Source organism: Rattus norvegicus, chromosome 10 (assembly GCF_036323735.1).
Source record: "Rattus norvegicus strain BN/NHsdMcwi chromosome 10, GRCr8, whole genome shotgun sequence".
NCBI lineage: Eukaryota > Metazoa > Chordata > Mammalia > Rodentia > Muridae > Rattus > Rattus norvegicus.
Window position 1 is genome coordinate 3,182,374 of NC_086028.1, and position 18,349 is coordinate 3,200,722.

Here is an 18,349-nt window from a genome sequence, read left to right on the forward strand (position 1 = left end):
GTTGCTTTTAGTCTGAGTGCTTTGTCACAAAAATGGAACAGAACTTGAACAACCATCCTATGCTGTTCCTTGTGGTAACACACACACACACACACACACACACACACACACACACACACACACACCTTGGTGCAGCGATACAGACTGCAATAGATGCTCTCCAAGCCCCATCTCTGTCTTTCATGTAGTTTCCTCTGCGAGCTGCAAGGTTGCTCACTTGGAGTATCTGTAGCCATCTTCCTGAGGATGTTTCGCTCCTGGACACAGGAGCAGGTGTTCAGTGCAAAGGCTGAGCTGGAAGTGCCAACCAGTTAATGTCCCCTGAGGCTACATCAGTAATTAACCTGAGAACCAAAAGGTACTAGGACCCTGGCATCCTCCACAACAGTCTGGATTACTGCCTGCCTCTGCTTTCTGGGTCATTCTGAGTGGACACTTGCCATCATTTCCCAAGGATGCTAGAACTGGGAATGTTGCTGCAGTGCCTGTAATTATAAGATGCTTTTCTGCCAAGTCCTGATCCACCCGTGGAACCAAGGGAGAAAGTCGTATCAGAATGATGGCTGGAGGCACCAGAAAAGTGTAACTAGTATTCACCTGGTGGGAATTCCCGTGAAGGGAGGAAATCAACTCCCTTCCGCACTGCACTTTCTGGAGCTGCCTTCTACATAGATTTTGTGCAGGGAGAAAACATGCCTAATTGTGGTTCTTTGGGATGAAAAGACTTATGGAATTATTCTCTCGTAAGTTTGCATATGCTAATTAAATACTGAGGCATGAACAGCTCCAAACATCATGGCCTGTCTCTTGTAATCTGGCTTCCTGGTTTCTGTTTATTTGTGTCCAGAGTAATGCAGCTGAGACATGTTTTCCCTTATTGTGCTACCTCTTGCTCAGAACAAATGACAATTTATTTATACCTGTTTCACTTCTGGGGGAGAGGGGACTTATGTGGGCTAGGAATTTTTCTCTGAATGGTTTTAGTAGAGCTGGACATGTGAGAGCAGTGTAATGCACATGCTAGCTAATTCTTTTCCTAGCTGAAGTGCACTGCTCTGAGTTCCTCATTGTATACAAAACAACAGAAAGGATGCCAGTGAAGTTAGGTCAGAAATGGGTCTACAGCTTGGAAAGCAAGTAGGAAACACAAGGAAGGAGAGGAAGCCTGACTGAGGACTTGACCCCAAGACCAGTCAGCCAAGCATGTCCCCACAGGTGTGGTTGCCTCGGCTACTTAATGCTCTACAGTTATTTGAGAATTCAGCCTTAGCTGAGGAAGCGTCTTTGAAGGAGGCTGTGTGTGCACCTCTATTCAGATTCTAAGCCCTGGAGAGGCACTAAGGACAGATGCTCAGGTCTCTCCTAAGAAAACTCTTTGAAGAGGCAGCCTTTCCTGTTGCCTACCCATCCTTTCCCCCTCAGACATGTCTCTTCCTGTAGCTCTATGCATTTCACAGCATAGAATTTATTACCTTCACTGCTTAGGGTCTGGATTCCGCCCCTAAAATCTGGGCTTTCCTGTTTTTCTCATTGTTAAACCTACAGCTCCGGATACAGGGTGGGCACTGAACAAATGAATGGAGCAGATATGGAAGTGATTGAGGGCTCAGGTGCAGGGCTGCTTCAGATGAAGAACAGCCACTGTAGGAAAAGCCTCTCCTTCTTGATAAAATAAGTAAAGGCTTCTAGAAACTGACTTGTTTTTAGCAAGAGGAGACAGTACACAGTTCACACTGCAAAGCAAAATGTGGCAGAATCACTTGACTGTTTTCTCCCTTAGATTTGCTTCCAGGCAAAGTTGGAACTTCTTACCAGAGCCCAAGCTATGGCTTGTCTCTATGTGAACCGAAGAGGCCTTTGGCAAGAAGCCTGGAACCTATCAACGTGATAGACAAGCTCGGCTCTTTTTCCCTGAACAGAGACTAGAGGCTGGGTTTGAGTCTTCTGTTCAGTTCTTTGGTGAAATGATGCCACTTTGCATGGTGCCTGCAGGCTGCTTTGTAGGAGGGGAAAGTGTTTCTCTTTTGACTTTTCCCTGCCCCTGACAACTACATATTGAAGGGCTAGCATATATTCATGTGCTGCATGCCTTCTGAACAATTGTGTTCTGATAAAGACCTCGAGCCAGCACCATTGTTATCCAATTGCAGCTGAGTGATGCTAAGTTGTTTGAAGACGCATCTCATTTTAGTTAAGGCGAGCCATCATTCTAAATGCTAAGCCAGGCCAGGCTTTTTCTGAGAACAAAAGTTTGTTCTCAGAAACATCTCTGTATGACTGCCTGAGAAACTCATTTCAGCCAATCTTTATTAGCCACTATTAGCCCCAAGGGAGTTGTGCTATAAATAGAATGTTTGCATTTGTCCAAAATTTATATGTTAAATCTTAATGCCTATTGTAAAGCTATTTGGAGATGTGGCTTTTGGGAGGGGTGGGGTGACTAAGTCAGTCATGGGAACTAACTTAGAAGGGGATTCATTCCTTACCAGAAAACAAAACAAAACAAAACAAAAAAGAAAACCAAGCCAAAAAAAAAAAAAAAGAAAAAAGAAAAAAGAAAAAGAAAAAGAAACGAACACTCTGGGAAGTTGACTTGCTTCCTTCTTTCCTGTGAAGACACAGAAAATAGCTACCATCCAGAAACCCGGGGACAGCCACTCACCAGGTAGATTTTTGCTAGAGTGTTAGTCTCTGGTCTGCGACTTCCTAGTCCCCACACCGGTGGGAAATATATTCCTGTTGTTCAACAGCTTCCCAGTTTATTAGAATTTCTTTGTATCCACCCGAAAGGGCAAAACATGTTAACAGAGAGTTGGTTCAAAGACCCCTTTGTGTTTGATGATGTTGGCATATACAATAGTGTAATTACACAAGACAGAATGCTTGCAACAGCCAATGCCAGGAGAATCTAGAAATGCCTACAATCTCCATGGAGCATTTCTCACTGTATCGAGGGTCATACCTTACTCTTGCTTCTACAAAGAAAGCAAGCACCTCAAATGTTGGTTCACTGTCCTCGGCATACAGGACGGAGATGGAAATTCTTTTCAAAGTGCCCATTTGGGCCTCCCACCATAGCAGTATGCTCTGTATCCAAATAGAAAGAAACTCAAAATGTGCCTTTATCCTAGGGCCAAGAGCCAGCTGTGAAAAGGTCTGAAGGAAGAGATGCCTGGGTGGATTTAGGTTTTATATAAATAAGGAATTATTCCAATATAAATATGTATTGTGTAACATTTCGAACCCACTCGCCTCAAAATTTGTTTCTTGGTTATTCAAAACTAATTGAACACACCATGCATTTTCCTTTCTAAGTCTAAGTACTAGAAGAAGGATATGCCTTCTTGTCTCCATCTGGGCCCAGAGTCAGGACTGTTCCACAGCCCTCAGACACAAAACCTGCCCTCAGAGAGCTGGTCTGCCGGGAGCACTCTCCCTCCTAAGCCCACAGCCCACAGCCCACAGGAGAGACCCTCCAGAGAGCACAGGGCTCAGAAAATGCAGGATGGCCTGGGGAAGGGTCCTTCCCGTCTTCATCTGCACCCAGAGTCAGGACTGTTCCTCAGCCTTTGGACAGAAAACCCGCCCACAGAGAGCTGGTCTGCCAGGAGTGCTCTCACTCCAAAGAACATAGGCTCACAGGTTCACAGACTCACAGGCTCACAGACTCACAGGCCTACAGGAGGGACAAGCTCCCTACAGAGAAAGCAAAACCAACTAATATCAGAGATAACCAGATGGAGAGAGCCAAGAACAGGAACCTAAGCAGCAGAAATCAAGACTACTTGGCATCGTCAGAACCCAGTTCTCCCACTACAGTAAATACTAGACATCCCAACATACCGGAAAATTAAGATTTGGATTTAAAATCACATCTCATGATGATTCTGTGTTTACCAACACAATACAAGAGATTAAAGAGAGAATCTCAGGGACAGAAGATACCATAGAAAATATGGACACAATAGTCAAAGAAAATGCAAAAAGCAAAATGTTCCTAAACCAAACCATCCAGGAAATCCAGGGCACAATGAGAAGACCAGACCTAAGAATAATAGGTATAAAGGAGAATGAAGATTCCCAACTTAAAGGGCAAGTAAATATCTTCAGCATAATTATATAAGAAAACTTCCCTACCTTAAAGAAAGAGATGCCCAGGAACATACAAGAAACCTACAGAACTCCAAAGGGATTGGACCAGAAAAGAAAATCCTCCCGTCACATAATAGTCAAAACACCAAATACTCAAAACAAGAAAGAATATGAAAAAGCAGTAAGGAAAACTGTCAAGTAACATATAAAGGCAGACCTGTCAGAATTAAACCAGATTTCTCAACAGAGACTATTAAAGCTAGAAGATCCTGGACAGATGACATACAGACTCTAAGAGAACACAAATGCCCGCCCAGGCTACTATATCCAGCAAAACTCTCAATTAACATAGATGGAGAAACCAAGATATTCCATGGCAAAACCAAATTTTCACAATATTTTCTACAAATCCAGCCCTACAAATGATAATAGATGGAAAACTTCAACACGAGGAGGGAAACTGCACCCTAGGAAAAGCAAGAAATTAATCTCCTTGTAACAAACTCAAAAGGAGAAGAGAGTCACACAAACGTAATTCCACGTCTAACAGCAAAAATCACAGGAAACAGCAATCACTCTTCCTTAATGTCTCTCAACATCAGAGGACTCAGTCCCCAGTAAAAAGACAGACTAGCAGACTGGATGCATAAGCAGGATCTAGCATTTTGCTGCATACAGGAAATATACCTCAGTGACAAAGTCAGGTACTACCTAAAAGGCTGGGAAAAAATTTTCCAAGCAAATGGTGCCAAGAAACATGCTGGAGTAGACATTTTAATATCAAATAAAATCAAATTTCAATGAAACATTATCAAAAAAGATAAAGAAGGTCACTTCATACTCATCAAAGGAAAAAAAATCTACCAAGATGAACTCTCAATTCTGAACATCTGTGCTCCAAGTACAAGGATACCCACATTGATAAAAGAAACTTTACTTAACCTAAAACCACACATTGCACTTCACACAATAATAGCAGGAGGCTTCAACAACCCACACTCATCAATGGACAGATCATAGAAACAGAAACTAAATAGAGACACAGAGAAACTAACAGATGTTATGAACCAAATGGATTTAACAGACATCTATAGAACATTTCATCCTAAAACAAAAGAATATACCTTCTTCTCAGCACCTCGTAGTAACTTTTCCAAAATTGACCATAAATTGGTCACAAAACAGGCCTCAATAGATACAAGGAGATTGAAATAATCCCATGCATCCTATCAGAACTGGTCTTCAAAAACGACAAAAAGAACAGAAAGCCCACATACACATGGAAGCTGAACAACACTCTATTCAATGACAACTTGTTCAAGGAAGAAATAAAGAAAGAAATTAAAGACTTTTGAGAATTTAATGAAAATAAAGGCACAACATACCAAAATTTATGGGATACAATGAAATAAATGCTAAGAGTAAAACTCAGAGCTCTGAGTTCCTCCAAAAAAGAAAATGGAGAGAGCACACACTATCAGCTTGACAGCACACATGAAAGCTCTAGAACAAAAAGAAGCAAATTCGCCTAAGAGGAGTAGACAGCAGAAAGTAATCAAATTCAGAGCTGAAATCAACCAAGTAGAAACAAAGAGAACTATACAAAGAATCAACAAAACCAGGAGCTGGTTCTTTGAGAAAATCCACAAGATAGATAAACCCTTAGCCAGACTAACCAGAGAGCACAGAGAGTGTATCCAAATCAACAACATATGAAATGAAAAGGGAGACATAACAGCAGAAACTGAGGAAATTCAAAAAAGTTATCAGACCCAAAGCCTATACTGAAAACAACTGTATAACCTGGATGAAATGGACTATTTTTTAGACAGATACCAGGTACCAAAGTTAAATCAGGATCAGATAAACCATCTAAACTGCCCCATATTTCCTAAAAAAGGTGAAGCAGTTATTAAAAGTCTCCCAAACAAAAAGAGCCCAGGACCAGATGGGTTTAGTGCAGAATTCTATCAGACCTTCATAGAAGACCTAATACCAATACTGTCCAACCTGTTCTACAAAATAGAAACAGAGGGAACACTACCCAATTCCTTCTATGAAGCCACAATTATGCTTATACCTAAACTACACAAAGATATCACAAAGAAAGAGAACTTCAGACCAATTTCCCTCAGGAACAGTGGTGCAAAAATACTGAATAAAATTCTCACAAACTGAATCCAAGAACACATCAAAATGATCATTCACCATGATCAAATAGGCATCATCCCAGGGATGAAGGGATGGTTCAATATATGGAAATCCATCACTGTAATCCACTATGTAAACAAACTCAAAGAAAAAAACCACATGAGCATCTCATAGGATGCCGAGAAAGCATTTGACAAAACTCAACACCTCTTCATGATAAAAGTCTTGGAAACATCAGGAATTCAAGGCCCATACCTAAACATAGTAAAAGCAATATACAGTAAGCCAGTAGCCAACATCAAACTAAATGGAGAGAAACTTGAAGCAATCCCTCTAAAATCAGGTACTGCCCACTCTCTTCCTATCTATTCAGTATAGTACTTAAAGTCCTCGTCAGAGCAATTAGACAACAAAAAGAGGTCATAGGAATACAAATTGGAAAGGAAGAAGTCAAAATATCACTATTTGCAGATGATATGATAGTATACTTAAGTAACCCCAAAAATTCCACCAGAGAACTCCTAAACCTGATAAACAACTTCAACAATGTGGCTGGATAGAAAATTAACTCAAACAGATCAATAGCCTTCCTCTACTCAAAGGATAAACAGGCTGAGAAAGAAATTAGGGAAATGACACCCTTCACAATAGACACAAATAATATAAAGTACCTTGATATGACTCTATACAAGCAAGTGAAAGATCTGTATGACCAGAACTTCAAGTCTCTGAAGAAAGAAATTGAGGAAGATCTCAGAAGATGGAAAGATCTCCCATGCTCATGGATTGACAGGATTAATATTGTAAAAGAGGCCATTTTGCCAAAAGCAATCTACAGATTCAATTCAATCCCCATCAAATTTCAAACTCACTTCTTCATATATCAGAAAGAGCAATTTGCAGATTCATTTGGACAAGCAAAAAACCCAGGATAGTGAAAATTATTCTCAACAATCAAAGAACTTCTGGGGGAACTACCATCCCTGACTTCAAGCTATATTACAGAATAATGGTGATAAAAACTGCATGGGATAGGTACAGAGTCAGGCGCATAAATCAATGAAATGGAACTGAAGACCCAGAAGTGAACGCACACACTTGATCTTTGACAAAGGAGCTAAAACTATCCAATGGAAGAAAGATGGCATTTTTATCAGAGTGCTGGTTGAACTGGAGGTCTGCATGTAGCAGATTGCAAATTGACCCATTCTTATCTCCTGTACAACGCTCAAGTCCAAGTGGATGAAAGACCTCCACATAAAACGAGATATACTGAAACTAATAGGAGAAAAAGTGGGGAAGAGTCTTGAACATATAGGCACAAGGGAAAATCTCCTGAACAGAACACCAAGGACTTATGCTCTAAGATCAAGAATTGACAAATGGGACTTCATAAAATTGCAAAGCTTTTGTAAGGCAAAGGACATTGTCAATAGAACAAAACAGCAACCAACAGATTGGGAAAAAGTTGTTACCAATCCTACATCTGATGGGAGGGCTAATATCCAATATATACAAAGAACTCAAGAAGTTAGACTTCAGAGAATCAAATAACCCTATTAAAAAATGGAGTACAGAGCTAAACAAAGAATTCTCAACTGAGAAATATCGAATGACTGAGACGCACTTAGAGAAATGTTCAGCATCTTTAATCATCAGAGGAATTCAAATCAAAACAACTCTGAGATACCACTGCACACCAGTCAGAATGGCTAAGATCAAAACTCAGGTGACAGTAGATGCTGGCAATGATGTGGAAAAATAGGAACACTCCTCCATTGTTGGTGGGATTGCAAGCTGGGACAACTACTCTGGAAATCAGTATGGAGGTTCCTCAGAAAATTGCAACCTGTGGACCCAGCTATACCTCTCCTGGGTATATACCCAAAAGTTGCTCCAACATATAACAAAGTCACATGCACCACTATGTTCATAGCAGCCTTATTTATAATAGTCAGAACCCAGATGTCCTTCAACAGAGGAATGGATACAGAAAATGTGGTACATTTATATAATGGAGTACTATTCAGCTATAAAAAGTAATGACTTCATGAAATTCTTAGGCAAATGGCTGGAACTAGAAAATATCATCCTGAGTGAGGTAACCCAGTCACAAAAGAACACAAATGGTATGCACTCACTGATAAGTGGATATTAGCCCAAAAGCTTGGAATACCTAAGAAAAAATTCACAGATCATATGAAGCCCAAGAAGAAGCAAGACCAAAATATGGATGCTTCAGTCCTCCTTAGAAGGGAGAACAAAGTACTCACAGGAGGAAACACAGGGACAAATGGTGGATCAGGGACTGAAGAAAAGGTCATCCAGAGACTGCTCCACCTGTGTATCCATCAAACATATCCAGCCACCAAACCCAGTCACTATTGCTGATGCCAAAATGTGCTTGCTGACAGGAGCCAGATATGGGTGTCTCCTGAGAGGCTCTGCAAGAGCCGTACTGACACAAATGAGGTTGGTTGCAGCTAACCATTGGACTGAACAAGGGGACCCCAGTGGATGAGTTAGAGAAAAAACTGAAGAAGAGGAAGGATTTTGTAACACCATAGGAAGAACAACAATATCAATCAACTAAACCCCACCAGAGTTCCCAGAGAGTAAACTACTAACCAGAGAGTACACCTGAAGGGATCCATGACTCCAGCCACTTATGGCAGAGGATGGCATTGTCTTACATCAATGGGAGGAAAAGCCCTTGGTCCTGTAAAGTCTTGTTTCCCCAGTGTAGGTTAATGCCAGGGCGTTGAGGTTGGAGTGGGTGGGTGAGAGTGGGAGCATCCTCATAGAAGCAGGGGCAGAGGGAGGGAGTATGGCAGAGGTGGCGAAAGGGGACAACATTTGAAATGGAAATACATAAAATATCCAAGAAAAAAATTTAAAAAAAAAGGACGTGAGCATCTGTCTCAGTTGTCTTCAGATCTGACGCTTTCTTCATGTTCTAATTAAGTGAAAATCCAACATCTTAAAAGGCTCAGTTCATAGTAACAAGGATTTTATGGTGGAAGGCTTTACTTCATCTTTAGCTGGAGACAAAGCTGATCTGTCTGATTCAATAAGGGCCACAGAAGCATTTTTTTTTCTTTCCTTTCCACTCTATTCATTCACAAAGAACAAGGATGGGCCAAAATGGGAGTTGCTTTCATTCCCAGGACTTGTGCCTGAGAATTGCCTCTTTTGTGGAGAGTAGGGGCTGAAAGCCTGAGGGTAGCCTGCTGAGTCCTCAGGGCAGGTGCTCATTCAGGCTCCTTGTTCTCCTATTCTTGTCAGGCCCTTTTAGGGACAGCCGGCAGTGTTGAGGATATTGAGACCCACTTCCTCATCTACACAGGAATTGGAGAGGTTTTTAATTTTTATTTTGGTTAATTGCTAACAAGCAGTTGCACCAAACACGTTACTGTGCAAGGCTACAGTCTCCTGCTTCTCGGAGTCCCCTTCAAACAACGGATGTTCTCCAGATACATGCTTGGTCACCAAAAAGGAAGCATCTGTTAAGAGCACTCTAGAGAACCCTTATACACACACGAAAATTGCTTTTATAATAACCACATACACAGCTTTTTTTAGTTTATAGGTTTTGTAAATGTCGAGGATCCTGTGCCTTGATTTTCTTCTAAAGCAGAATGTGTTTGTATGTCTCTAATGTCTTGTTCTTACTTCCACTCCCCCAACCCCTCCCCATCCTCAGTTCTCTCCTCTTCCTCTCCTGCTAGCTCACAGCAGGGTTACGGTCTTTTTAAAAACTTTTTATAGATTCTGAGTTCCACACCATGCACCCCAGTACTGCTCATCTCCATGTCCTCTCATATCTGCCCTCCACCCTTGTGGCCTCCCCCAAAATAACACACACACACACACACACACACACACACACACACACACACACACACACACAAGCAAATATAAGGCATAGAAAACATCTCTTTGTAGAAGCTGCAGTGTGTCACAATGTGTCTCACAGTTCATACATCTTGCAAATGTTCATTGCAATGAGTCTGGCTCCAGGTCTCTGGCTTCTGTGACACCAGCAATATTGGGTCCTCACGGGATGCCTCCTGGTTATCCTGTTGCCCTGTGTCATGGAGATCCTGCAGCAGCTTTGGATCAGCAGGACAGTTCCTTTCATGTATCTCAACAGTTTACAGATGGTGTAGATTTTGGATGGGCCAACTCAAATCCCTGGATCTGCTGGGTCTGGTGTCAGCCCACTTGTTCTCCCTTATCCATACCACTGGGCCAGCTCTCCAGTACTAGAGCAGTGTTTCTTGATTTAGATCATAGGTTAAAAATAAGGAATTGTAGGTTTAGTGCTAACAGTATGTGCTAAGTGGATTTTTTCAGATTATGTGCTGTAATTAGTCAGAGGTTTTTCTTGTAGCTAGGGTTAAGGAGCCTAGAGGTGAAAAACAGAGTAGCCAGACTGGGGGATCTGGATCTTCATTCTAGCTCTGTAGCTTGGAATGTGTTCTTTAGAGATCCAAGATGTAGCCTAGTCAAAAGTGCTTGCCTGGCATGCAGAAAGCCCGGTTTGGTCCATGGCATACATGGAACTGGTCTGTAATATCTGCACCCTGGAGGGTCGAAGGTTCGAAGTCATTTATGTTTACATAGTTAAGTTGAGGTCAGCTTCTGCTGCCTAAGACCACTGTTTAGAAACACACATCTCCTATCCTCATACTGGTTATCAACATCTGGAGCTCGACCTCTTCAGTCATAATATGGTGATCATAAAGTATGCCATATAAATCGTGAGGGTTGAACAAGTTCACACAAGGCTCATCATTTATTAATGCTGTTTTTATTTCAAATTGGCCTACTGCCTGTGCTTATCAATAAAGTTTTATTGGAATACAGCTACCCCCATTTATTTGTCATCTCTGACCGGAGAGTTGAGTACTAGAAACAAAGACCACACTGACTGAAATCTAAGATGTTTACGTAATCATAGTACAACAGTTTTCTCACTCCTCCTTCATGTCCCCAGGGAGCTCTGGATCTACTGGGAACAAAGACTCTGACACCCCATCACTGTGCACTGCAGGAGAAAGGCAATGTTGAGCTGAGGAGAGTTTGGGATTGTTTTCTCGCCTCACCTCCAAGCACACGTATAACCTCAGAGAATCAGCTCCCCTCACCTGACCTCCTGATGGCCAAGGTAGCCTGGCAGGCCTAGTGATCACCAAGGGCTCCTTAGACCTTAGAACTCTCTGGTTTCCTGGGTTGTCATTCTGTTACCATATGGGGAAGCTGCAATGGAATAGAGGAAAAAGGAAGCAGAAAAGAGCTAGGAGGGACAAGAGAGAAAGTTCTGGAATGTGTTAAGGGTTCACCAGTCTTTGTACACAGAAGTCACTGCTACAGCAACAGGGTTCTGCATTGTAAGTGTTCATGGAAGTTGAGCAACAAAGGAGATAGGCGTGTGCTCAGATCTGTCTTCTCTGAGCCAGCAATGAAGGGATTCACGTGGACTGGGATTAGGTGAAATGGAGACTAAGTAACTGAGAACCTTGATAAAGTCAGCCATGTTTGTTCTTGGTCCAGGTGGAACTGTCAGGATTCCGTCTGTCTCAAAGCTGTTTACAGTACCTGTTGCTTATTATCTAGACCTGAAAGGCCCTGCCTTTGATCATTTTGCAGTTCCAGCTTGAAAGATTTTGGGTTCCACCCCACCCTAAACTCATACTAGGTTAGGCTTTAGAATTATCTGCATCCTGGGAAGCAGCTTGAGCAGATTTCAGGAGCAGGGAGGTGGTTTTATGGCTCTGTTCCAAAGCCTTGTAAACTCCTTGTTTATTTCTATCCTTTAAACCACCATTGGATCACCCTTGCGTCTGAGCCCAGTTGTGACTTGAAACTTTCTCTCAACCAACAGATGATGACAGAGGTTTTTGAAAGGACAACTCTTTTTTTTTTTTTTATTAACTTGAGTATTTCTTATATACATTTCAAGTGTTATTCCCTTTCCCGGTTTCCGGGCAAAATCCCCCTCCCCCCTCCCCTTCCTTATGGGTGTTCCCCTCCCAACCCTCCCCCCATTGCCGCCCTCCCCCCATAGTCTAGTTCACTGGGGGTTCAGTCTTAGCAGGACCCAGGGCTTCCCCTTCCACTGGTGCTCTTACTAGGATATTCATTGCTACCTATGGGGTCAGAGTCCAGGGTCAGTCCATATATAGTCTTTAGGTAGTGGCTTAGACCCTGGAAGCTCTGGTTGCTTGACATTGTTGTACTTTTGGGGTCTCGAGCCCCTTCAAGCTCTTCCAGTTCTTTCTCTGATTCCTTCAACGGGGGACCTATTCTCAGTTCAGTGGTTTGCTGCTGGCATTCGCCTCTGTGTTTGCTGTATTCTGGCTGTGTCTCTCAGGAGCGATCTACATCCGGCTCCTGTCGGTCTGCACTTCTTTGCTTCATCCATCTTGTCTAATTGGGTGGCTGTATATGTATGGGCCATATGTGGGGCAGGCTCTGATTGGGTGTTCCTTCAGTCTCTGTTTTAATTTTTGCCTCTCCCTTCCCTGCCAAGGGTATTCTTTTTCCTCATTTAAAGAAGGAGTGAAGCATTCACATTTTGATCATCCGTCTTGAGTTTCGTTTGTTCTAGGGATCTAGGGTAATTCAAGCATTTGGGCTAATAGCCACTTATCAATGAGTGCATACCATGTATGTCTTTCTGTGATTGGGTTAGCTCACTCAGGATGATATTTTCCAGTTCCAACCATTTGCCTACGAATTTCATAAACTCGTTGTTTTTGATAGCTGAGTAATATTCCATTGTGTAGATGTACCACATTTTCTGTATCCATTCCTCTGTTGAAGGGCATCTGGGTTCTTTCCAGGTTCTGGCTATTATAAATAAGGCTGCGATGAACATAGTGGAGCACGTGTCTCTTTTATATGTTGAGGCATCTTTTGGGTATATGCCCAAGAGAGGTATAGCTGGATCCTCAGGCAGTTCAATGTCCAATTTTCTGAGGAACCTCCAGACTGATTTCCAGAATGGTTTTACCAGTCTGCAATCCCACGAACAATGGAGGAGTGTTCCTCTTTCTCCACATCCTCGCCAGCATCTGCTGTCACCTGAGTTTTTGATCTTAGCCATTCTCACTGGTGTGAGGTGAAATCTCAGGGTTGTTTTGATTTGCATTTCCCTTATGACTAAAGATGTTGAACATTTCTTTAGGTGTTTCTCCGCCATTCGGCATTCCTCAGCTGTGAATTCTTTGTTTAGCTCTGAACCCCATTTTTTAATAGGGTTATTTGTTTCCCTGCGGTCTAACTTCTTGAGTTCTTTGTATATTTTGGAAATAAGGCCTCTATCTGTTGTAGGATTGGTAAAGATCTTTTCCCAATCTGTTGGTTGCCGTTTTGTCCTAACCACCGTGTCCTTTGCCTTACAGAAGCTTTGCAGTTTTATGAGATCCCATTTGTCGGTTCTTGATCTTAGAGCATAAGCCATTGGAGTTTTGTTCAGGAAATTTTTTCCAGTGCCCATGTGTTCCAGATGCTTCCCTAGTTTTTCTTCTATTAGTTTGAGTGTGTCTGGTTTGATGTGGAGGTCCTTGATCCACTTGGACTTAAGCTTTGTACAGGGTGATAAGCATGGATCGATCTGCATTCTTCTACATGTTGCCCTCCAGTTGAACCAGCACCATTTGCTGAAAATGCTATCTTTTTTCCATTGGATGGTTTTGGCTCCTTTGTCAAAAATCAAGTGACCATAGGTGTGTGGGTTCATTTCTGGGTCTTCAATTCTATTCCATTGGTCTATCTGTCTGTCTCTGTACCAATACCATGCAGTTTTTATCACTATTGCTCTGTAATACTGCTTGAGTTCAGGGATAGTGATTCCCCCTGAAGTCCTCTTATTGTTGAGGATAGCTTTAGCTATCCTGGGTTTTTTGTTATTCCAGATGAATTTGCAAATTGTTCTGTCTAACTCTTTGAAGAATTGGATTGGTATTTTGATGGGGATTGCATTGAATCTGTAGATTGCTTTTGGTAAAATGGCCATTTTTACTATATTAATCCTGCCAATCCATGAGCATGGGAGATCTTTCCATCTTCTGAGGTCTTCTTCAATTTCTTTCCTCAGTGTCTTGAAGTTCTTATTGTACAGATCTTTTACTTGCTTGGTTAAAGTCACACCGAGGTACTTTATATTATTTGGGTCTATTATGAAGGGTGTCGTTTCCCTAATTTCTTTCTCGGCTTGTTTCTCTTTTGTATAGAGGAAGGCAACTGATTTATTTGAGTTAATTTTATACCCAGCCACTTTGCTGAAGTTGTTTATCAGCTTTAGTAGTTCTCTGGTGGAACTTTTGGGATCACTTAAATATACTATCATGTCATCTGCAAATAGTGATATTTTGACTTCTTCTTTTCCGATCTGTATCCCCTTGACCTCCTTTTGTTGTCTGATTGCTCTGGCTAGAACTTCAAGAACTATATTGAATAAGTAGGGAGAGAGTGGGCAGCCTTGTCTAGTCCCTGATTTTAGTGGGATTGCTTCAAGTTTCTCTCCATTTAGTTTAATGTTAGCGACTGGTTTGCTGTATATGGCTTTTACTATGTTTAGGTATGGGCCTTGAATTCCTATTCTTTCCAGGACTTTTATCATGAAGGGGTGTTGAATTTTGTCAAATGCTTTCTCAGCATCTAATGAAATGATCATGTGGTTTTGTTCTTTCAGTTTGTTTATATGATGGATCACGTTGATGGTTTTCCGTATATTAAACCATCCCTGCATGCCTGGGATGAAGCCTACTTGATCATGGTGGATGATTGTTTTGATGTGCTCTTGAATTCGGTTTGCCAGAATTTTATTGAGTATTTTTGCGTCGATATTCATAAGGGAAATTGGTCTGAAGTTCTCTTTCTTTGTTGTGTCTTTGTGTGGTTTAGGTATAAGAGTAATTGTGGCTTCGTAGAAGGAATTCGGTAGTGCTCCATCTGTTTCAATTTTGTGGAATAGTTTGGATAATATTGGTATGAGGTCTTCTATGAAGGTTTGATAGAATTCTGCACTAAACCCGTCTGGACCTGGGCTCTTTTTGGTTGGAAGACCTTTAATGACTGCTTCTATTTCCTTAGGAGTTACGGGGTTGTTTAACTGGTTTATCTGTTCCTGATTTAACTTCGATACCTGGTATCTGTCTAGGAAATTGTCCATTTCCTGAAGATTTTCAAATTTTGTTGAATATAGGTTTTTATAGTAAGATCTGATGATTTTTTGAATTTCCTCTGAATCTGTAGTTATGTCTCCCTTTTCATTTCTAATTTTGTTAATTTGGACGCACTCTCTGTGTCCTCTCGTTAGTCTGGCTAAGGGTTTATCTATCTTGTTGATTTTCTCAAAGAACCAACTTTTGGTTCTGTTGATTCTTTCTATGGTCCTTTTTGTTTCTACTTGGTTGATTTCAGCTCTGAGTTTGATTATTTCCTGCCTTCTACTCCTCCTGGGTGTATTTGCTTCTTTTTGTTCTAGAGCTTTTAGGTGTGCTGTCAAGCTGCTGACATATGCTCTTTCCTGTTTCTTTCTGCAGGCACTCAGTGCTATGAGTTTTCCTCTTAGCACAGCTTTCATTGTGTCCCATAAGTTTGGGTATGTTGTATCTTCATTTTCATTAAATTCTAAAAAGTTTTTAATTTCTTTCTTTATTTCTTCCTTGACCAGGTTATCATTGAGTAGAGCATTGTTCAATTTCCACGTATATGTGGGCATTCTTCCCTTATTGTTATTGAAGACCAGTTTTAGGCCGTGGTGGTCCGATAGCACGCATGGGATTATCTCTATCTTTCTGTACCTGTTGAGGCCCGTATTTTGACCAATTATATGGTCAATTTTGGAGAAAGTACCATGAGGAGCTGAGAAGAAGGTATATCCTTTTGCTTTAGGATAGAATGTTCTATAAATATCCGTTAAGTCCATTTGGCTCATGACTTCTCTTAGTCTGTCGACATCACTGTTTAATTTCTGTTTCCATGATCTGTCCATTGATGAGAGTGGGGTGTTGAAGTCTCCCACTATTATTGTGTGAGGTGCAATGTGTGTTTTGAGCTTTAGTAAGGTTTCTTTTATGTATGTAGGTGCCCTTGTATTTGGGGCATAGATATTTAGGATTGAGAGTTCATCTTGGTGGATTTTTCCTTTGATGAATATGAAGTGTCCTTCCTTATCTTTTTTGATGACTTTTAGTTGGAAATTGATTTTATTTGATATTAGAATGGCTACTCCAGCTTGCTTCTTCTGACCATTTGCTTGGAAAGTTGTTTTCCAGCCTTTCACTCTGAGGTAGTGTCTGTCTTTGTCTCTGAGGTGTGTTTCCTGTAGGCAGCAGAATGCAGGGTCCTCATTGCGTATCCAGTTTGTTAATCTATGTCTTTTTATTGGGGAGTTGAGGCCATTGATATTGAGAGATATTAAGGAATAGTGATTATTGCTTCCCTTTATATTCATATTTGGATGTGAGGTTATGTTTGTGTGCTTTCATTCTCTTTGTTTTGTTGCCAAGACGATTAGTTTCTTGCTTCTTCTAGGGTATAGCTTGCCTCCTTATGTTGGGCTTTACCATTTATTATCCTTTGTAGTGCTGGATTTGTAGAAAGATATTGTGTAAATTTGGTTTTGTCATGGAATATCTTGGTTTCTCCATCAATGTTAATTGAGAGTTTTGCTGGATACAGTAACCTGAGCTGGCATTTTTGTTCTCTTAGGGTCTGTATGACATCAGTCCAGGATCTTCTGGCCTTCATAGTTTCTGGCGAGAAGTCTGGTGTGATTCTGATAGGTCTCCCTTTATATGTTACTTGACCTTTTTCCCTTACTGCTTTTAATATTCTTTCTTTATTTTGTGCGTTTGGTGTTTTGACAATTATGTGACGGGAGGTGTTTCTTTTCTGGTCCAATCTATTTGGAGTTCTGTAGGCTTCTTGTATGTCTATGGGTATCTCTTTTTTTAGGTTAGGGAAGTTTTCTTCTATGATTTTGTTGAAGATATTTACTGGTCCTTTGAGCTGGGAGTCTTCACTCTCTTCTATACCTATTATCCTTAGGTTTGATCTTCTCATTGAGTCCTGGATTTCCTGTATGTTTTGGACCAGTAGCTTTTTCCGCTTTACATTATCTTTGACAGTTGAGTCAATGATTTCTATGGAATCTTCTGCTCCTGAGATTCTCTCTTCCATCTCTTGTATTCTGTTGGTGAGGCTTGTATCTACAGCTCCTTGTCTCTTTTTTTGGTTTTCTATATCCAGGGTTGTTTCCATGTGTTCTTTCTTGATTGCTTCTATTTCCATTTTTAATTCCTTCAACTGTTTGATTGTGTTTTCCTGGAATTCTTTCAGGGATTTTTGCGATTCCTCTCTGTAGGCTTCTACTTGTTCTCTAAGGGAGTTCTTCATGTCTTTCTTGAAGTCCTCCAGCATCATGATCAAATATGATTTTGAAACTAGATCTTGCTTTTCTGGTGTGTTTGGATATTCCATGTTTGTTTTGATGGGAGAATTGGGCTCCGATGGTGCCATGTAGTCTTGGTTTCTGTTGCTTGGGTTCCTGCGCTTGCCTCTCGCCATCAGATTATCTCTAGTGTTACTTTGTTCTGCTATTTCTGACAGTGGCTAGACTGTCCTATAAGCCTGTGTGACAGGAGTGCTGTAGACCTGTTTTCCTCTCTTTCAGTCAGTTATGGGGACAGAGTGTTCTGCTTTCGGGCGTGTAGTTTTTCCTCTCTACAGGTCTTCAGCTGTTCCTGTGGGCCTGTGTCTTGAGTTCACCAGGCAGCTTTCTTGCAGCAGAAAATTTGGTCTTACCTGTGGTCCCGAGGCTCAGGTTCGCTCGTGGGGTGCTGCCCACGGGCTCTCTGCAGCGGCAGCAACCAGGAAGACCTGTGCCGCCCCTTCCGGGAGCTTCAGTGCACCAGGGTTCCAGATGGTCTTTGGCTTTTTCCTCTGGCGTCCGAGATGTGTGTGCAGGGAGCAGTCACTTCTGGTTTCCCAGGCTTGTCTGCCTCTCTGAAGGTTTAGCTCTCCCTCCCACGGGATTTGGGTGCAGAGAACTGTTTATCCGGTTGTTTCTTTCAGGTTCCGGCGGTGTCTC